Source organism: Myripristis murdjan, chromosome 3, assembly GCF_902150065.1.
Source record: "Myripristis murdjan chromosome 3, fMyrMur1.1, whole genome shotgun sequence".
Lineage (NCBI taxonomy): Eukaryota > Metazoa > Chordata > Actinopteri > Holocentriformes > Holocentridae > Myripristis > Myripristis murdjan.
Window position 1 is genome coordinate 40,568,114 of NC_043982.1, and position 18,824 is coordinate 40,586,937.

Sequence of the window (18,824 nt, forward strand, 5' to 3'; positions counted from 1 at the left end):
GGAGTGATATGTACATTCTAGCGTCTTGAATGTCTCGGACTGCCTGTTAGCGGCGTGTAGGAGGTCCCATTGTGCTGCCAGTACATACATGAGGTACTTGGCAATTCAACCGATTCTTCCTCTTTTCATTCTCCCTGAAAGACAGAGAAGAAGATACGGAGGGAGACTGAACATTTTCATCCAACGGCTGAACATGGAGCACAAAAAAAAAAAAAAAAATTCTGAAACTCCACATTGAGCTGTCACCTGCACACCGTGCTTCCCCCATACGTGCTAATCCTTCCAGTCCTTGGAGAGGGATGTTTTTCATGGATAGCTTCACATTAATGACAGTAATGTTCCCATTGTGAACTACAGGGGAGCCAGGGAGAGCTCAGTGTCCCTTCATACTGGTTGCTCCTCTGAAAACATGATTTGATCAATTTTGAGAGGTCACTAACATAGTACCGTATTTCCCCAATTAATCAACTTCCCCAAGTTAAATCAACTTGGACCCCGGGTGTTTAAAAGAACCAGGCGGCTATTCGATGCAGGCCTTTATTTATTTTTGCACAGACCTGCACCAGGCCATTATCGTGATGACAGTTACTGTCCAACATATTTATAGTCGGGCAATTTAAGATTACGGTGCACCCTTTTTTTCTAACGTTAGCTAGCGCTCTTATTTTGACAGAAAACGGAAGTGCGGCACAGTTATTGTGTGGCTGTTTACTTCTGCAAAAATAAGGTGAATAGCCTTATTTTGGGTTTACCTCAATATAATGCAAATAATCACCCCGGCGGTTATTCGGGTGGGCGTTTAACACGCAAAATGGGTGCAGACCCCAGGCGTTTTTAAGACCCAGGCGGCTGTTTGCGGCCCGGCGATTAAGTGGTGAAATACGGTAATTAATAATATGGCTCTTTTTTCAAATTTTGCACCCTGACATGAATAAACACATTGTTTTTGTGCTCATTGTAATAACAACCATTCTGTAGGCTACAGTAGTTTTCCTAATTTGACTGCAATATCAGCACAACCCACTGTGGCGCTATACTGTAATCAGCGTAATGTGTCCAGAAAGGTGCTACCATAGAAAAGGAGCTGTGTGTTTGTGCTAACCTGCTAAACTCGATAGAAAACGCAGGACAGGACTGATCATCACAGCTGAATCCTGATTTCTTTCGCACCAAAGAAACTTCATAAACTTCTCTCCTAAATTAGACGACATGATCGAGTTCCCAGACTAACACCCAGTCACTTTTCCAACTCACAAAGATGGAAACTTTGCAAATACAGATTTTTTTCTTTTTTTTTTTTTTTGTCTCCAAGAGATTTGGAGTGAATGAAGGCGACAGATGAAACATGATCGCACAACCTGTTGTAATAAGCAAGGCTTCAGCTGCTGCTCCTGATTCACATTTCGTGTTAATGTGCGTGTGCGTGTGTGTGTGTGTGTGTGAGAGGTAGTGAGCTGCAAAGGCTGAGGATACACTGCAGGGAGATGAGGCTGCACTTAACTGAAGTATTATCGATGCCATTATTTTAATTTATAGGCTCTCATTGTGCAACTGATCAAACCGCATAGACCTGCATTAGCCTGAATTCACAGCACGACATAAGTACTACAGGCACCTCCCTGAAAGCCATGGTGTCGTTCGCACCCTGCCAATTCCACAAAAAACCCAATACCTGTGACGGCTAATGGCAATCCAGACCTAAGCTTGACAGCAGAGGCAGCATCAAACACGGTTACACTCTCACTTTGTGTGATTAATGCTGAAGGCGGTGGTCACAACACGACTTGTATTGCCGGCGACGTCCTGCGCAGCGGAAGCCACGTACAAGTAACGCACAGCCGCTATGTAAAGCACCGGCTGTCAGGTTGAGAGCGAGCCTGCAGCATGTGACTGAGACATCGCGACGGCCAATCTACACAGTCTCTCCACCGGGGGGGGGGGGGGCGACCAGCTCCAATCACAGCCGTTTCCCCCCCCCGACCCCCTGTGGCATGCTGGAAATTGACCGTGGGATGACAGCGACGGTGCTGGGAGAGCGAAGAGAGGAATGAAGGAAGGGAAGAAGGGAATAAGAGTGTAGATGTTAGTGATAGAAGGGAAGGTGGTGGCGGGGGGGTGGGGGGGGGTCGCATGCTGAAAACGGAAGCGATATCAGTCGGGAGGGAGCTGCGCATGGTAATTCAGTGGAGCTGGTAGAACGTGGCTCAGCTTAGAAAATCCTCTTTCTCCTCTGTGAGGGATTGCCCCGGGCCAGGCAAGCTACCAACAAGCCCTTTGTAGATAAAAAAAAAAAATATATATATATATATATATATGTGTGTGTGTGTGTGTGTATGACTGTGTGGCGGCGTGTGCGTGCTCATGTGTTGACGTCTGCACACACATGTCGTGCGTGCATTTGTGCGTGCGTGTTTGCCGGCGTGCGTAAGAAGACGGCATCCAGACAGGAAATTGTTGCTCATATCAGCGGCTGGCCAGTGCGCGCTTTGGTGAAGGAGGAGGAGGGCCCGGTGAGGAGGAGGGGAAGCATGGCTGCCTTGTTGTCCCCCCTTGCCTCTGGATTCTCTGGCAGCCCATCAGAGGCAGAGCGATAAGGCCTCACACATGCTTCATGTTTGGTGAGCTGGCAGCGGGCTGTTGCGAGACAGATGCTGTGGCTGGGTGGGAGGAGTGGACATCGCGCCTCTCTATCGCCTGTCCTTCTCCATTTCCTGTGGCAGGATGCTGATTTTACACGAAAGCAGCAGCATCTCATTTGTATGAAGAGCGCGTCTCTCGCTCTCTCTCTCTCTGTGTGTCTCTCCCTTTTCTGTCTCTCTAACAAATACTGTGCAGGAGAACTATTAAGCTCCAACAACAGGAGCAAAGGTGCAATCACAAAAAAAAAAAAAATAGTCCATGAGTACAAAATGGATGTGTGCCACACTCTCAAAGTAATGACTTTAATTAGTTACTTTTAATAGAAAATGCGGCGCCCATTCATGTCGTATCTCAAACAAACGCTGAAATTCGTGGGAGAACATAGGACTCAATCACACATATTGCACTCGAGCATTTCATCCTGTTCTGCACTGAAGGGAAACCGAAAGGACTCATGTCTGTGATCTCAAGGTGATATTCATGTAACAATTAAGGGAAACACAAAAATTATGCTCTTTTTTTATTATTCACTAGTCGATCGTTCCTTTTTCATACTATTTCATTTATTTATTTTCTCCTCCACATTGCCTGAGCTGAGTACCACCTACTTACACACATCATGAAGGGGCAAGTTTTTCAGAAAACTGTTTACCGCCTGAACTGGAAATTCACTGAGATGAGATAATTATTTATTGCCTACTGGTGTAGAAACAGGGTTAGAGTCACTGGGCTGGTTGTTTCAGCATCCAACCCACTTCATCCATACATCTAATTACACCGTGGTTTGTGATTAGGTGTATGGAAACAACAAACAAAACAAAGCAAAACACAACAAAACAAAACAAAACACAACAAACAAGGCAAAACATTCATGCACAGCATTAAATACAAGAACAATATGACATACTTTACACGAAAATTGTTGCACTGAATTAACTCTCCCCTAGCAATGTATATGACATGATTTTTTTTTTTTTTTTTTTTTTTTTTTTTGATTTTTTTAAATTTGTTTATTTATTTATTTTTGAGATTTAAAGCCAAAACTACTTCTCTGAGACCCCCGAATATGAGTCAAGAGAGGTTGTAAGTTAGCCTTCTAGCGCTTGTTAAAATACTTGGTTAAGGTTGGGAGAAGGAAAGGGAGAGGGTCCAGGTTAAGGTTAAAAAAAACATTGGCTAATGTTAGGTAGTTAATATTAGTGATCGTTTGGTTTAGGTTCTGGATCTGAACCCGGGTCGGCTGAGTGAAGGGAGTTTATTAACCGATCTGTCAGCCCTCCAGCCTCCTGAAGAGGGCGTTGTCGCTCCCTCAGCACTACACAGTGTTGTTACTTACGGGACTGCAAGAGGTGCAAACCAAACAACAAGCTGTGCTAATGCTAACAGGCCATGTGTCTGAATTTCCTTAACCGAGCACACACAGCTAGTGGACAGTGTGTGTTGTCATGATGTGACTGACAGGCTGCTGAACAGTGGCCATGTTAATGTGAGTAATCCTGTGGAAGACTGGACTGAAATTAGAAAATTAATTAAATATATGATGCCTGCAATTCATTTATTTTTTTTGCCAGTTTACCTGAACAGGTCAAGTTTTTGTTGCTGCTATTGATGCTGAGCTAAAGGAAGGAACCTGGAGAAGAAAAGCCTGTATCTGGAACAATTCAGCACACACACACATACACACACACACACACACACACATGCATACTGTGCCAATTAACCTCTGTCAAACTTTTCGCTAAGGTCACTCTATTGTGAACGCAAAACTTAAATGAACAAGTTACACAATTCTCAAGTTTAAAGGTGAACTGAAGTCACTTGTACCTGCATTCATAATCACATTAAAGTGTGTTTAGAAAAATACTTCACTGAGAGCGTGCTGATTATGGAAATGCTGGCCGTGTTGATTGAATTCATTAATTTGAAATAATTGAGATTTATGTATACACTAGTAGCACTTGAACTGAAAGGCTGTATTTATTTATTTATTTTTGCTGTTTTGCCTTGATTTTTTTTTTTTTTTTTTTAACATTCAGTACAACCAGTAACTTCTGCCATGTGTATGTGTGTATTTCCACAAGTGTTTCATAAGTGCTGCAGTCGCTTAACTTTAAAACCAAACTATAGGTCGTGATAAGACGCTGTGCAAATGCTGTTTTCTCCCCTGATGTGTGCACAAAAACCCATGATAAATTCATTTAAAAGGAAAAGGTGGAGTGTTTTAACTGTTCAGTCCCTTTACAGTGTTTGAAATTAGGCTGCTTTGCATATCATTGAGAATGGAGACCTGTCAAACTTTCTGGATTAAAAAAAAAACCAAACAAAAAAAAAAAAACGGCATATTAAAGCCTCAGAGGGCATGAGATGCTGCGAATCGCCAGATCTTCTAGAAACCAAGCACAGCTCACCATCCATGAACTATAACATAACACTCTCCTCATGGTGGTGGCAGTTTCATTGAGTGTGTGTGTGTGTGTGTGTGTGTGTCTGTGTGTGTGGGCGGGTCCGGGCAGTCTCACATGTACAGATAAAATGGAACAAAAATGGAGCCAAATGCAGAAAAAAAAATCCAAGTGTGGTTTGCTTTCAGTAATTTTATTTTTTAAAAATTCCCACATCAAGTTTCCATTTAGTCATTATGTGCACGTTGTACTTTGGTAACTGGCTGACAAAATACCTCATTTACTCCTCTGTAAAATAAAGCCGCAGCACCACAGAACGGAGCTGTGTGCACGGCGAGCCGAGTATCCGGATGGTTCTGCTGCGAATGTTTAAATCTGCAGTCTCCACCCAGGACAAAATGTTGCAGAAGGTTTAGAAGAAGTAAAAGTGCACCATGTGATGTAATTAGGTCATAGGCATAAACAGAGATGATGGATAATGATGCAAACATATCAGTTTTTTAATAAACAACTTTATCTTGCAGGGTGGCTGTCCTCATCAGCCACCCCCCAAATTGGTGTTGATATAAACAGCCCTAATCATATTTACCAGTCAAGTTAACATGTTTTTTTTTTTTTTTTTTTTTAACAGCAAAACTGTTTGATATTTGTTTGCGAAGTGTTGGAACTACTGTATCATAAAATAAAATAAAATAAAATAAAATAAAATAAAAAATGCTGAAATGTTGTAGCCAGTTTGGGTGCCATGACTGCAGTGTTTGCTGCTCCAGTCTCTACAGCTTGCCTGGTTTGATTCTCCCAATGACAGTTAGATCCAGAAAATCAGACTGCATTATTAACCACGCTGCTATCAACGGCTTTTCATGCAAATGTGGTGATATCAAATAAAAAATGGGAGCAAAAAATGTTGAATAAAATCCCAAAAATGCAACTAAAACCTTATTTATTTATCTATCTGTCTAACCAATAGATAGATAGATACAGTAGATATATGATAGATATGTATACGTGTGTGTGTGTGTGTGTGTGTGTATGTGTGTATTTTTAGAGCTGATTAGAGCCCTTCGATCGTCTGGCACCGTCTCTCTGAGGTTCCCAGGGTTCAGTCTAAAGCTGGTAAAGCAGCATTTTGCCGTTATGCTCCGACGCGCTGGAGCAGCCGTCCTGACACTCTGCCACGTTTCTATATTTAAGAGCCGTCTGAAGAACTTTGTGTCTGGCACGCCGTACTCTTAGCCTCAACTCGACTGTGTGTTAGTGTGTGAATGTTTGTTTCTGTGTACATTTGTATTAGAGATGTGCACAGACACCACTGTTTGTATTTGTGTTTGTTTTGGGGCAAAATAATTAGGAATTAGATGGGATTGTCAAGCAAGATGGCAGCACATTAGAAGCTGTCCTGAAGCCCTACCAAAATAAGGTTCTCTATTCGTTGAAAACTCCTTGTTTTTGACTACTTTCTAATTTAACAGCAGCCCTTTGTCATTCTCTTGCCGACTGATCTGCAAAATATAAACTATGTCTTCATCTTCAAAATATTTCAAGAGCACAAGTGGGACGCCTGCCCCCGATACAGTGGACAGTGTATGGGTAGCCATCAGTGACTAGTAAGCTGGTCGGACATTCCACAGACCAAGTTGATTTATTTTTATTTTTATTTTTTCTTTTCTTTTCTTTTTCTTCTACATGTTGGACTGAATTGGGTGTGAATGAGTCTCCAGTTGTTTGTAGGAGTCTCTTATATGTTAGTATGTTCTCTCTTGAATGGAGAAGATTTATGTTGAGCAGTTTGGTCGTGTGTGCTAGTTTAAAATTAATTGACATCTTGATTACACTCAGCAATGGTACAATAGCTTTTGAATGCAATATTGGTTCAAAGAGGTCAGATAAAACAGGATTATTTTCATGTGCCTTATATTTGATGTTATTTCCCTATGGTGTGAATGGCAAATAACTGTTATGTTAAAGTAGTGTCCTGGAATATTACTGTGGAAACCCAGTAAAAAGGAAGAAAGTACTGTCATATCTTAAACTTAAACAAGCAGACATAGCATTCATTCAAGAGACACACTTAAAGGACAACGAGGCTAAAAGATTTAAAAGAGACTGGGTAGGGCAGATCTTTCACAGCTCTTTCTCCAGCAAGAAAAATGGAGTTCTTATTCTGGTACACAAAAGGTTGAATTTCTCAATAATTAGGGAATTCAAGGATGATAATTGCATTATTATTTGTATGGATGCCATCATAAATGGTATACAGGTAGCACTTTGTAACATCTACGCCCCTAACAAAGAAGAACCAGGTTTTTTTCACGAGGTTAACAGTATATTGTGGAATGCACAGGGATAAATAATTCTAGCAGGGGATTTCAACCAGGTTCTGGATGGTATATTAGATAAAAGCAGATTCTCCAGAACATCAACACCCAAGGATAGGTCAGCTATTTACATGCTAATTGAAGATAATTGCCTGATTGATATATGGAGATCGGTTAACCCAAAGAAATGTGAATATTCATTTTATTCTCATCGCCACAAATCCTGTTCACGAATAGACATTATTTTGGCCTCCCACTCCGTGATTAATGCAGTCATTGACAGCAGTATTTCTCTGTCCAATCATGCACCAGTTGAACTCTGTATAAATATACATTCAGACAAACTCAAAAGAGGCAGACTGACAATGAACACCTCCATGTTACAAGACAAAGTATTTAAAATGAGCTTTCAGAAGAGCTGTCATAATTTTTTTAGATCAATATGGGTAGCACAGACAGCGTGGCGATGGTCTGGGAGGCATCAAAAGCCTATATTAGAGGCAAGATTATTGCACAAACCTCTAAAAAGAAAAGAGAACACATTGAAATTATAAAGAAATTGGAAGCAAATTTAATAATAATGGAAAGAGATCTGGTGGAAAATTACTCTGATAGCCTGTTTAATAATATTTGCAAATGCAAATTTAAAATACAAGAAATGTTTAACAAAAAAAGTTAAGTATGCTTTATTTAAATTGAAAACAACATTTTATGAATTAGGAGAGAAAACAGGCAGACTCTTAGCCAGACAGCTTAAGGAACAAAACTCAACCCATGTAATTCCAGCCAAATCATCTGACATGCCAAACAATCAATCACTGCAGGACTTCTTTATGAAAATAAAGCTTCCAAATTTATCATCCGAACAGGTAGATATTCTCGACAAGCCAGTGTCCCAGGATGAGATAAAAAAAAATGCCATCCGAGCTATGAAAACAGGGAAGTCACCTGGAACCGATGGGTTCCCTGTCGAATACTACAAAGAGTATATAGAGATAGTAACCCCTGTTCTGATTGAAGTATATAAAGAAACTTTCCAGACAGGTTCATTCCCACCGTCTCTGAATGAGGCACTTATCTCATTGATTCCCAAAAAGGACAGAGACCATTCTGACCCTGCTAATTTCAGGCCAATTAGCCTCATTAATGTAGACAGCAAAGTACTGGCCAAAGTATTGGCCTTAAGGCTTGAAACAACTTTGCTGCACATAATACATACAGACCAAACTGGTTTTCTAAAGGGTAGATCTTCTATAAATAACTTACGAAAGCGTATACATTTGATGTGGTTGAACTCCTCCAATGCTGCACCAGTGGCAGCTGTTTCACTTGACACTGTTGAGTGGGGTTTTCTTCACACTCTGCCCTGTCAAGGTTCGGTTTTGGAAGGGGTTTCAGGAGATGGAGTAAAAATAATGTACAGTAATCCTCAAGCCGCAGTTATGACAAATGGTGTGATCTCATCATTCTTTGAGCTCTCCAGGGGAACAAGACAGGGGTGCCCCCTTTCTCCACTGTTATTTATAATTGCCCTGGAACCTCTAGCAGTTGCCATAAGAGCAAATCCCTCCATCAAGGGAGTGGATGGTGGTGGTAGGAAGCACAAGCTAATACTCTATGCTGATGACATCCTTTTTTTGACCAGTGATCCTAAAGACTCTCTGCTGGCACTAATGAACACGATTAGTGAATATTCCAAAATTTAGGTTACAAAATCAACTAGACCAAATCTGAAGCAATGCCTATATCTAAACATTGTCACCCACAACTGGTAACACAGTATAACTTTAGATGGCTCCCAAAGGGCCTGATCTACTTGGGTACAAGCTGAGTCCAGATTCAGGTGAAATGATTACACTGAATTTTGACCCATTGCTTCAGAAAACTAAAACAAATATAGGGAAATGGGGGAAATTAAACCTAACCCTTTGTAGCAAAGTAAATGTTATTAAAATGGTGATAGCCCCACAATTTAATTACATCTCTATGATGCTACCACTCTGTATACCTAATTTCATCTTTAAACAGTATGACAATCTCATCAAGGAATTTCTTTGAGCAGGGAGAAAGCCCAGGTTTAAACTAAGCAAATTGTATGCACCCAAGGATAAAGGCGGACTAGCTCTGCCTGATGTCAGATTGTACAGTTTGTCTTTTGAAATGGCTTAGACACTGATGTTGGACCAGAGGGCCCAGCTCACAATCTCTGTTCTAGTTGATCCCAAAGGTGTTGGATGGGGTTGAGGTCGGGGCTCTGTGTGGGCCGCTCAAGTTCTTCCACACCAAACTCAGCCGGCCACACCTTTATGGAGCTGCTTTGTGCACTGGGGCTCAGTCATGCTGGGACAGAAAAGGGCCTTCCTTCCCCAAACTGGTCCCACAGAGCTGGAAGCAGAGAATTGTCCAAAATGTGTCGGTGAGCTGAAGCGTTCAGATTTCCCTTCAGTGGAGCTGAGGGGCCGAGGCCGAGCCCAGAAACACCAGCCCATAGCGTTATCCCTCCTCCAGCAAACTGCACAGTCGGCACACTCAAAAAAATCAACATGGGCATATGTTTGATTAGTAAACTAGAAATATGTTCGCATTAAATGAATTACTCGTGTTTATGTTTACTACATTATCCATTCTTGTTTGTTGTACATGAATCAAAGAAAATTCAGATGACTTAAATTCATTTTTGTCAATGCAATGAGAATGAGGTTCTTCAAATCAATGACTCTGAGGTGGAGAGCTATTGCGCATGCGCCACGCCTACCGGGTGCAGAGAAAGTTCTGAAGCGGGAGTGTCAGACGTGAACCAGGAGCTGCTGCAGTATTCAAACCTAACCGTTTGTCATCCATCATATTAAGGGTAAGTAATACAAATATATCTATAGGAATTTATTTATTTAAATATGGTGAGTGATAAATAGTAGTTACTAGACATTTGTGAGACATATCTCAGTCACTCCTGTTTCTCACAGTTAAGCTAGCTCAACTTTTCTATGGCTAGTTTGTATTTAACGTTACACCCTGGGTCAGGGCTCGAGCTTAAGGACCTCCTGTCATTCTGGGGCCGAAAAATTAGTTTAAAAAGTACAAAGTACGCAAAACAGTACACAACATGTTTTCTGTTTGAATTTTCTGAGTCCGTTAGCATTATAGCCCGTGTGTGTTTGGGTGCGTGCACATATGTGTTTGTGTATGTGTGCGTGCGCGTTTGTCCATGTGCGTGTTCACGGAGCAGAAGTAGCAGCGGTGAAACACGAGCGAATCCGAATAAAAGTGCTTTGGCTTGTCTAAATAGTGTGTGAGGGTGACAGGATGTAGTCGTAGCCACAGTTAATCATTGTGTTTCGAGTGCACTCTGCGCTCTGTTTCATCGCGGGTGGGGCTCAGCTCCTCCACACACGCAGCTTAGTGGAGCGGAGGAGAGAGAGAGACAGCGGCGGAGAGTTGGAGAATTGAGAAAAAAATGATTGTTACTGTAATTGCAATAAAAGCTTTTGCAGGTAAAAAGCCAATAAGAGTCATTTATTCACGCAAAAGATAAGAGACTCCAAATTATGAAAAATATTGCAGTATAGGCTGTGACTTGCGGCACAATGAAATAAACAACATAGCATAATATGAAAGACGTCACACGATATATATTTATATAGTCTCATAGCACAACAATAAGTCCTCTGTATTAAGGTTAAGTAAAAGTCTTCTCATTTCAGTGTATGTAAATATAAATATTGTAATACTTACCCTTTTCACATTAGAAATATGTTAACTTTTTAAAACCAATTTCTCTTTTTAACAGAAATACATCCCAAAACAAAGCAGTCCCTATGCTCTCAGATTTGCATGCACCTTCTCAACAATACATGGTAAGTTATTTTTTTGTCATATTGTTTGTCTGTTACCTAGTTGGCATTCACCATGGCCCAGAGGCCCATTTCAGAAAGCAGGTTTAGTGAAAACTGTGAGTCTGTTAACCCTGAAATGAGGGAACATCTGAACAAATATATTTAAAATACAATGTATCTACAGCCTGATACACAGTCAGATATATTCCACCACTTTATCATCATCAAGGAAATGTAAGTCTGGTAAATGATGAATAAATGGACAACACTGAATAAAACTGTATGGTTAACTTATTGATTTAACTTACTGGTTAACTTTCCTCACTCTGACTCAGGGTTTTTTTTTTTTTTTTTTTTTTTTTTTTTAAGATAAATGTTCACCATCTGCATACACATGTTAATATCTCTATGTCCACTGTATTAAAATGGAGGCACTGCCTTTTATTTACCTGTTGCCATGGTGAATCGTGGAATTGGAGCTCCATTGATGGTGGCTTTTTATTGTCTGCTTAACTCAGCTGTTCTGGATTCAGTAACTCAGAGTTTCCCATCTGAGGGTAACTCAACTCAGACTTCAGGGTTAGACTGTTGAACCTCCTTTCCTAAATGGGCCCCAGGAGTGTAGCCATCCTTGTTTTTTCCCTTGGCTTGTATTTGGGTATTTTGTATCATTTGCTAATGCTTTTTTTTTCTTTTCTTTCAGTGACGTGTATGTGGCAGTGCAAGCATTGTGTTGCCAGAGAGAGAAGTAGGTACAAATTACTTAAACATTATAAACTACATCATCATTATGGAAGATGCCAACATTATCTGTGCATATATGTAAATTGTCCATGCACATTCAAGACATGGAGTGGGCTCAACACCCATGTCTATAAAAAGAATTATTTTAAAATAAATAATTTCTCTTACAGATGTTTGTATTTTTGTCAGATCTTGTGCTGACTGATTTCGTGTAGTTTCGGTCTTTTCCGTTGGTCTCTGTCAGTTGGTCTTTTGAGCTAAGCTGGCTCGTGTCTGCTGTTTACAATGTAGCTCGCCTCTTAAAGAGACAGTAGCACATATTTAATATAGCACATTAAGTGAAGGGGAAACATTTAATATGAAATGGGAAGTTTGTTTATATTTTTATGTTTTTTTTTATATATTTATATATTTATTATATATTTGTTGCTGTCTTTTAACCATGGGTTATACTCAGATCAAATGTATTGTCACATTTTACTCCACAGAACACAGACACTGAGGCCAACACTTCAGTGGCGCATACAGAAGGAGGGTGCAGAGCCTGGAGATGACCCAGAAGACATTGGTGTCCTGCTTGAAGGTGTGGAGGTCCTCAGTGGTTTGGGGAACATTGTGATTGCCTGTGCTCTGTTATTTGGGCTGAAGCTGGATGGGCAGAGATTGTCATCCAAGGCACAGTTCCTAAAAAAACAAACTGTTGGTGCAGATTGTATACATTGCTGTTGGTGCGGATTGTATGCATTACTGTTGGTGTAGATCAGGGGTGTCAAACTGGTGCCATGGAGGGCCGAGAGGCTGCAGGTTTTCATTCCAACCCAAAACTCCACCAGGTGATTTCACTGATTAGTCCCGCCTCTCTGCTTGGAGGTGGGGTAATCAGTGAAATCACCTGGTGGAGTTTTGGGTTGGAATGAAAACCTGCAGCCTCTCGGCCCTCCATGGCACCAGTTTGACACCCCTGGTGTAGATTGTATGCATTGCTATTGGTGCAGATTGTATGCATTACTGTTGACACTTCAATGTTACAGCCAAATGTTAAATAAAATGTAAAACATTTTTGCATGTTCTTTTTTTTGTTAGTGTACCTTTTGTAATTTAAACATAATGCTTACCCTAACAATGAAAACTAACCTAATTAAAAAAACAAGATTGATATTTGTATAACAGACAAAACCTATACTAGTTCATTCAACAAGAATAAAATTAGTGTAACAGACAAAACCTTTACTAGTTCATCAAACAAGACTGAATTTTGTTTTACTGAAGTATTTGGCCCATGTAAACTAAACTTAAATTAATTTGACTGGACTAAGTAGCTACAAACATTTTGACTCAATAAAAGGCAAATAAGTTGAATGTAAATATTCACATGACTTTCCACCCACAAATCTTAGTGGTATTCAAGTAATATTCGAGTAATATTACTTGATTTGTTTAGATGGAATATAGGTGGCATGATAAAATTATGTTCATCCAATGAATTATTTTTTTGAGTGCACAATGCAGTCAGGAAGGGAACGTTCTCCTGGCGTTCCCCAAACCCAGACTCGTCCATCAGACCGACACATAGAGAAGCCTGATTGGTCACTCCACAGAACACGTTTCCACCTCTCCAGAGTCCAGCAGTAGCGTGCTTTACACCGCTCCGTCCACCACTCGGCGTCGTGCTCGGTGATGTAAGGCTCGCGTGTGGCTGCTCGGCCATGAAGCTCTCAGCGCTCAGTTTCTGTGCTGATGTTGATGCTAGAGGAGGTTTGGAGCTCTGCAGTTACTGAGACAGCAGAGCGTCGGCCACTTTTACACATGGCGGTCAGTGACCCCGCTCTGTAACTTTACGTGGTGCTGCCCCCTGGTGGCTGAGTCGCTGTGGTTCCTAAACGCTTCAACTTTGCAATAATCCCACTTCCAGCTGATGGTGGAATATCTAGTAGGGAAGAAACTTCAGAAGCTGACTTTGTTGCAGCGGTGGCTTCCTGTTACATTACTATTAAAGCAGCACGCTGGAACTCAGTGAGCTCTTTAGAACCAGACGTTCTTTCACTAATGTTGGTTAAGGCAGACTGCATGGCTAGCTGCTGGATTTTAAACACCTGTGGCAACGGGACTGAATGAAACACCTGAATTCACTGATTAAGAGGAGTGGCCTAATAATTGCATCCATATCCATATATAATTGGATTCTTGTCAAATATGAGTTCAGGTTCAGGTGCATCCCTAATTTGTACGTTTAACTATTCAACTGTGTAATAATTTATACCTGTAGGACTTTACAGTTTTTCAACTGAACTCTGTTCAGCTGCTATACCCCTGTGTATATATGGTGTGTGTATAGATAATCTTTTTACAATTTCTCAGTTTATTATTGTAGGATTAACACGCATCTTTCTACATGATGCACATACTTTTTTTTTTTTTTTTTTTTTTTTTTTTTTTTTACAAATATCTAATGTACTTATATTTATATTTCTTTTTTCTGATAATTTCACTTATGCTTATATATTTTTTTCTATTGGGAATTGGGCAACTGCAATTGATCCAGTTTCCCCTTGAGGATCAATAAATTGTCTCTGATTCTGATTCTGATTGCTCGTGCCGTACATGACCGGTAAAAAAGTTGTATTAGGTGTCTGAGTGTTTGTCTCTAACTGTGTGGAGGCCAATGAGGTGAATGAAGTGTGTTTCTTAGTGGTGCAGATGTGCGTGCTGTGTTAAAACAACCAAACTAGAAGCTATTGACAGCCTCTGTCACACATGATCAAGAGAAAAGCTTTTGTTGTATGGATTGAATATTGATTCTGCTTTAGTTTTCAAGGTACTGTACCTCTGAGGATCAATTTCAAAGTCTTCAAACAGATCAGAGAAAAGCCTGCGCAGGTAACTGCTCTGTCTTGTTCGACACGGTAAAATCAAGCGGAGCCATCAAAACAATATGAAAAATAATCAAAACTACAATGTCCACTTCTTCTTCTTCTTCTTCTTCTTTTTTTTTTTTTTTTTGGAGTATTGACTGTTCATGGCAGGTTCTGTTCATCAGCTTGTTCATTTCAGCTCTGCAAACCTCAACACTGTTTCGGTAAAAATGCAATCATCTCAATAAATGGTGCAGCGTCTCAATGGACCGGCTGCCAGCAGAAAAAAAAAAAAAAAAAAAAAAAAAAACGGATTAGCTGCGGAGGAAATGTCAAAAGTTGAAGTGAATGTTGACTGGAGAAAACGTCCTTGACATTCAGATCCCTGTATCGTTTCCCACAAAGTAGCCTCCAACCTATTTAAATCAGCGGGCTAATTTGGGTCGATGTCAATTTCACTGCCCCGTCATTGTTTGTGGATGAGACGGTGGTTATACTGCTGTCTCCGTGACACCCCATTACCGCCTAATCAGTATTCCGGATTAATTGGCCATCTTGTTAACTGTAACCTCTAAATATTATGATAAAGCCACCGAGCAATTAAAAAGAGTCGGGTTAGAGGCCGTGATGTAGAGCAACAGCAGCGGAGAGAGAGGGGCAAACCGCAGTCTCTCCCCGGTGGGCGGGCAGAATCTGACCACTAACAGCTGAGCGGGCCTGTCCTGCTTGTAGAGCGAGAAAAAAACAGAGGCAAAATCCATGTAGCCGATCACAGACGTGCCATACAATAATATTGAATATTGAATAATTTAGATGGGTAGATTGAAACTTTACCGATCCCAAAGGAAATTCAGGCGTCCAGCAGCTTATGCACACACATCCCAACACAAATACACCCTAGAGTAAGTGTAATAAAATAAAATAATAAAATAAATTATGAGCACATAACATCACAAAATTAGGTTGCTCAGACTGTAAAATAACTATTTTAAAGAGAACTGCACATGTTTAGTAGTGACATCAGGTGAAGTTTTAATGTTTTATTCACCTTTATTCAAGTGGAAATCACTCTTGCAATTAGAGTTTGTACATCATTATACACATGCGGATGTAAGGAATACACATAATATTTGATTTTTTTGTTTTTTTAACTGATGGTGTATAGCTTATTTTATGATCATAAACAAGTATGAAACAAGTTTAAATCAAAGTCCGAAGAGACAGAAATCTCAGCCAAGGTCACCCGCTGCTGTAAAAACAGAGCGCAGTTCAGTCTTTTGGCCACCGGGGGCAGCGCTGAGCACCTGCTAAATAGTAGTAGAAAAAATGGTGGTCAGTGAGGCTAAATGCCATAAAAAGATCACTACATTTAATTCCATATATTTTACAAGAAACTGGACTATTACCATCATTGTGACATTGTTATACATTATTATCATTATTATATTTATCATGAAGAATTATTAAAGATGATGTTAAACTGATGGCTGTAAAATGATGTTTCAGTTTCAGAGGATTTTCACTAACATTGAGGTGATGTGCTGATTGGCTGCATAACAAAAGGGAAAAAGGGATTTTTCTCTTTAACAGTGCCAGATTTCATTGATTAACCACATAGACATGGGTATCCAATGCACACACACACACACACACACACAGACAGACAGACAGACAGACACACACACACACACACACGCACACACACACACAAGCCTAGATTATCTCTAATTTGAAGGTTAAATTGCTTTACTGGACTTAATTTTACTTAATTGATTTATTTGAGCGAAACTTAAAAGTTAAAAGTTGTACAGAATCTCAAATGCACAGACAGATGATTTTTTGGGGGGGTTTTAAAAATTAAACAGTTACACGTCACAATAAGAGTACAGCAATTAACGTTAACGTTAGTTAATGCTGTAATGGTTAATTAAATATTAGTTAATGAATATTATGCCATTTACTAATGTTAATAATATCTACAATAACCCTAAATAACTAAAATTAATACCTTAGCATGAACAGCATTAGTACATGATTCTTAGACACATTAGTTAACGGTTAGTTTACTGTTACTTAATGTTTATTACCTGTTACTTAATGTTTATTACCTGTTACTTAATGTTTATTACGGCATTAACTAATGTTAATTGTTGTACTCTTATTGTAAAGTGTTACCAATTAAACTTTATGACTTTAAGAGTGTGCTGTAAAGCTAGCGATGCACAAATGAAATACTTGCATTAATAATCTTCACTTGTGCATACGACTGTAAATAATATCATAACAAATGATTTACTCCTCAGTTAAAGGTATTTATCATATCATAAATATCTAATTGCCATTTAATTCATCATCAACGTGGACGGCTTGTAAAGCTCCATCACCGTAATGTGTTCTAATGTGTGGATGGGATTTATCTCTTGTTTCTGGTTCAATCTGACCCAGATTATGTAGAATTTGCTTAATCTGTGCAGATCAGGGACATGGAGGTTACCGGCTAAATGTGATTTAGATAAGGGTACGCATTTATTTATTTGTTTGTATGTTTGTTCTTGAGAAGGACAGCTGGATGATGGAAATTAATTTAGTAGTTAAGCATGAGTTATATCTTTACTTGGCTCAAATTATGGAAATAACACAACCCAGTGTGTAATCTTATTTTCTGTTTGGACTGATCTTACACACTCGGGTCTTTGCGTCTCTCCGAAGCTCTAAATAATGAAACCTCCCGAAAGTCCGGTTTACAAGTCTGATGGGATAACAAGAGCCATTCGGTCAGTAAATCAGGTCAAGGGACATAATCCAATATAATCCACTCTAATCTATGAGGGGACACAACCACACACACACACACACACACACACACACACACACACCCAAACACACAGCGCTCATGGCAGCAGATTACCTCGGTGATTAATTGTGATGTTAAAATCCAGATTTTAGTGTGTATTATTTATCAAACTGAAATGACGAGATTGGATTGTGCCCTGGAATATCTCTGAGAGTGTTTGGGTGTAAACGGTCAGAGGGCATAATTTTCTTTTGTGAGTGTGTGAAAAGTTAAATATCAGTAAAAATCTAAGTTTATGACTTAATTTGACACAGATATTACTGTCTGATCCATACGTTACACTGACTCAAATATCACTGGTGACTGTCATTTTCTGCTTTTGACGAGCGAGGGAAACACACACTGTGGTTTAACTTAATTATGCCAATAATATGAGAAGCCGCTCCTGTCTCACATAGACCAATTTAACCACCATTTGTTGGTTCAAATTATACATATTCAACAAAGTTTCATAACATTTTGTGAAATCAGGACAAACTCAGGACAGGACAAACTGTGCTGTGGACATGAATTATGTAAAGATTACGTCCACAGCACATGAGGATTATGTGGGGAAAAAAGCATGCATATGCAATACACACCTCTTTTTCACATGAAGAGAAACATTTTGGCAAGTTAAAACAATTTAGCTATGGTTAGAGAAAGAATTTAGTCACCATGGTTAAATATGAAAAATATGAAAAAGGAGAAAATGAAAGGAAATGTCTCAGCCCTAGTTTGGGTGTGTGCTGAAAAATTTTGCAGTAAGTATGTGCAAATTTGTTATGAAGTAAATTTGCACTAAAAGCTCTCAACTAGGTTTTCTCTTAAGTTAAAAAAAAAAAAAAAATTAAAAAAAAGTAGTATTCAAGGGCAGAGCTGGCGTGAAGTTGGAACCCTGTATCACCAGATTAAAACAGACAGTGCAATTCCCCAATCAGTGGGGAGGGAAATGAGCACAACAAGCACAGCAACAGTCAATGTGAGTCAAATGAGCATTTCCAGGTTGTTGTAATGTGTCAGAGTGAAACCCTGGAGGTGAAAACAGAAAGACAGTGGCATCTGGAGGGACAGTTTTATCAAAAGGAGGCCCAAACAGCCGACTAATCCCCAACATGAAGCATTTCCAACTGATCAAACATGCAGGAAAGCAAAAAAAAAAAAAAAAAAAAAAAAAAAAAGTATTAAAAACGAAGGACCCT

General features: G+C 39.7%; 1 long non-coding RNA gene across 1 annotated transcript; it reads left to right on the forward strand.

Annotated features, from left to right (window-relative positions):
* The first annotated feature begins 11,146 nt into the window (after nt 1-11,146).
* LOC115357175 (uncharacterized) lies at nt 11,147-12,629 on the forward strand. Its single transcript, XR_003928078.1, has 3 exons — nt 11,147-11,214; nt 11,897-11,941; nt 12,426-12,629. It is a non-coding gene; the product is annotated as an uncharacterized LOC115357175 (long non-coding RNA).
* The last annotated feature ends 6,195 nt before the right edge of the window (nt 12,630-18,824 follow it).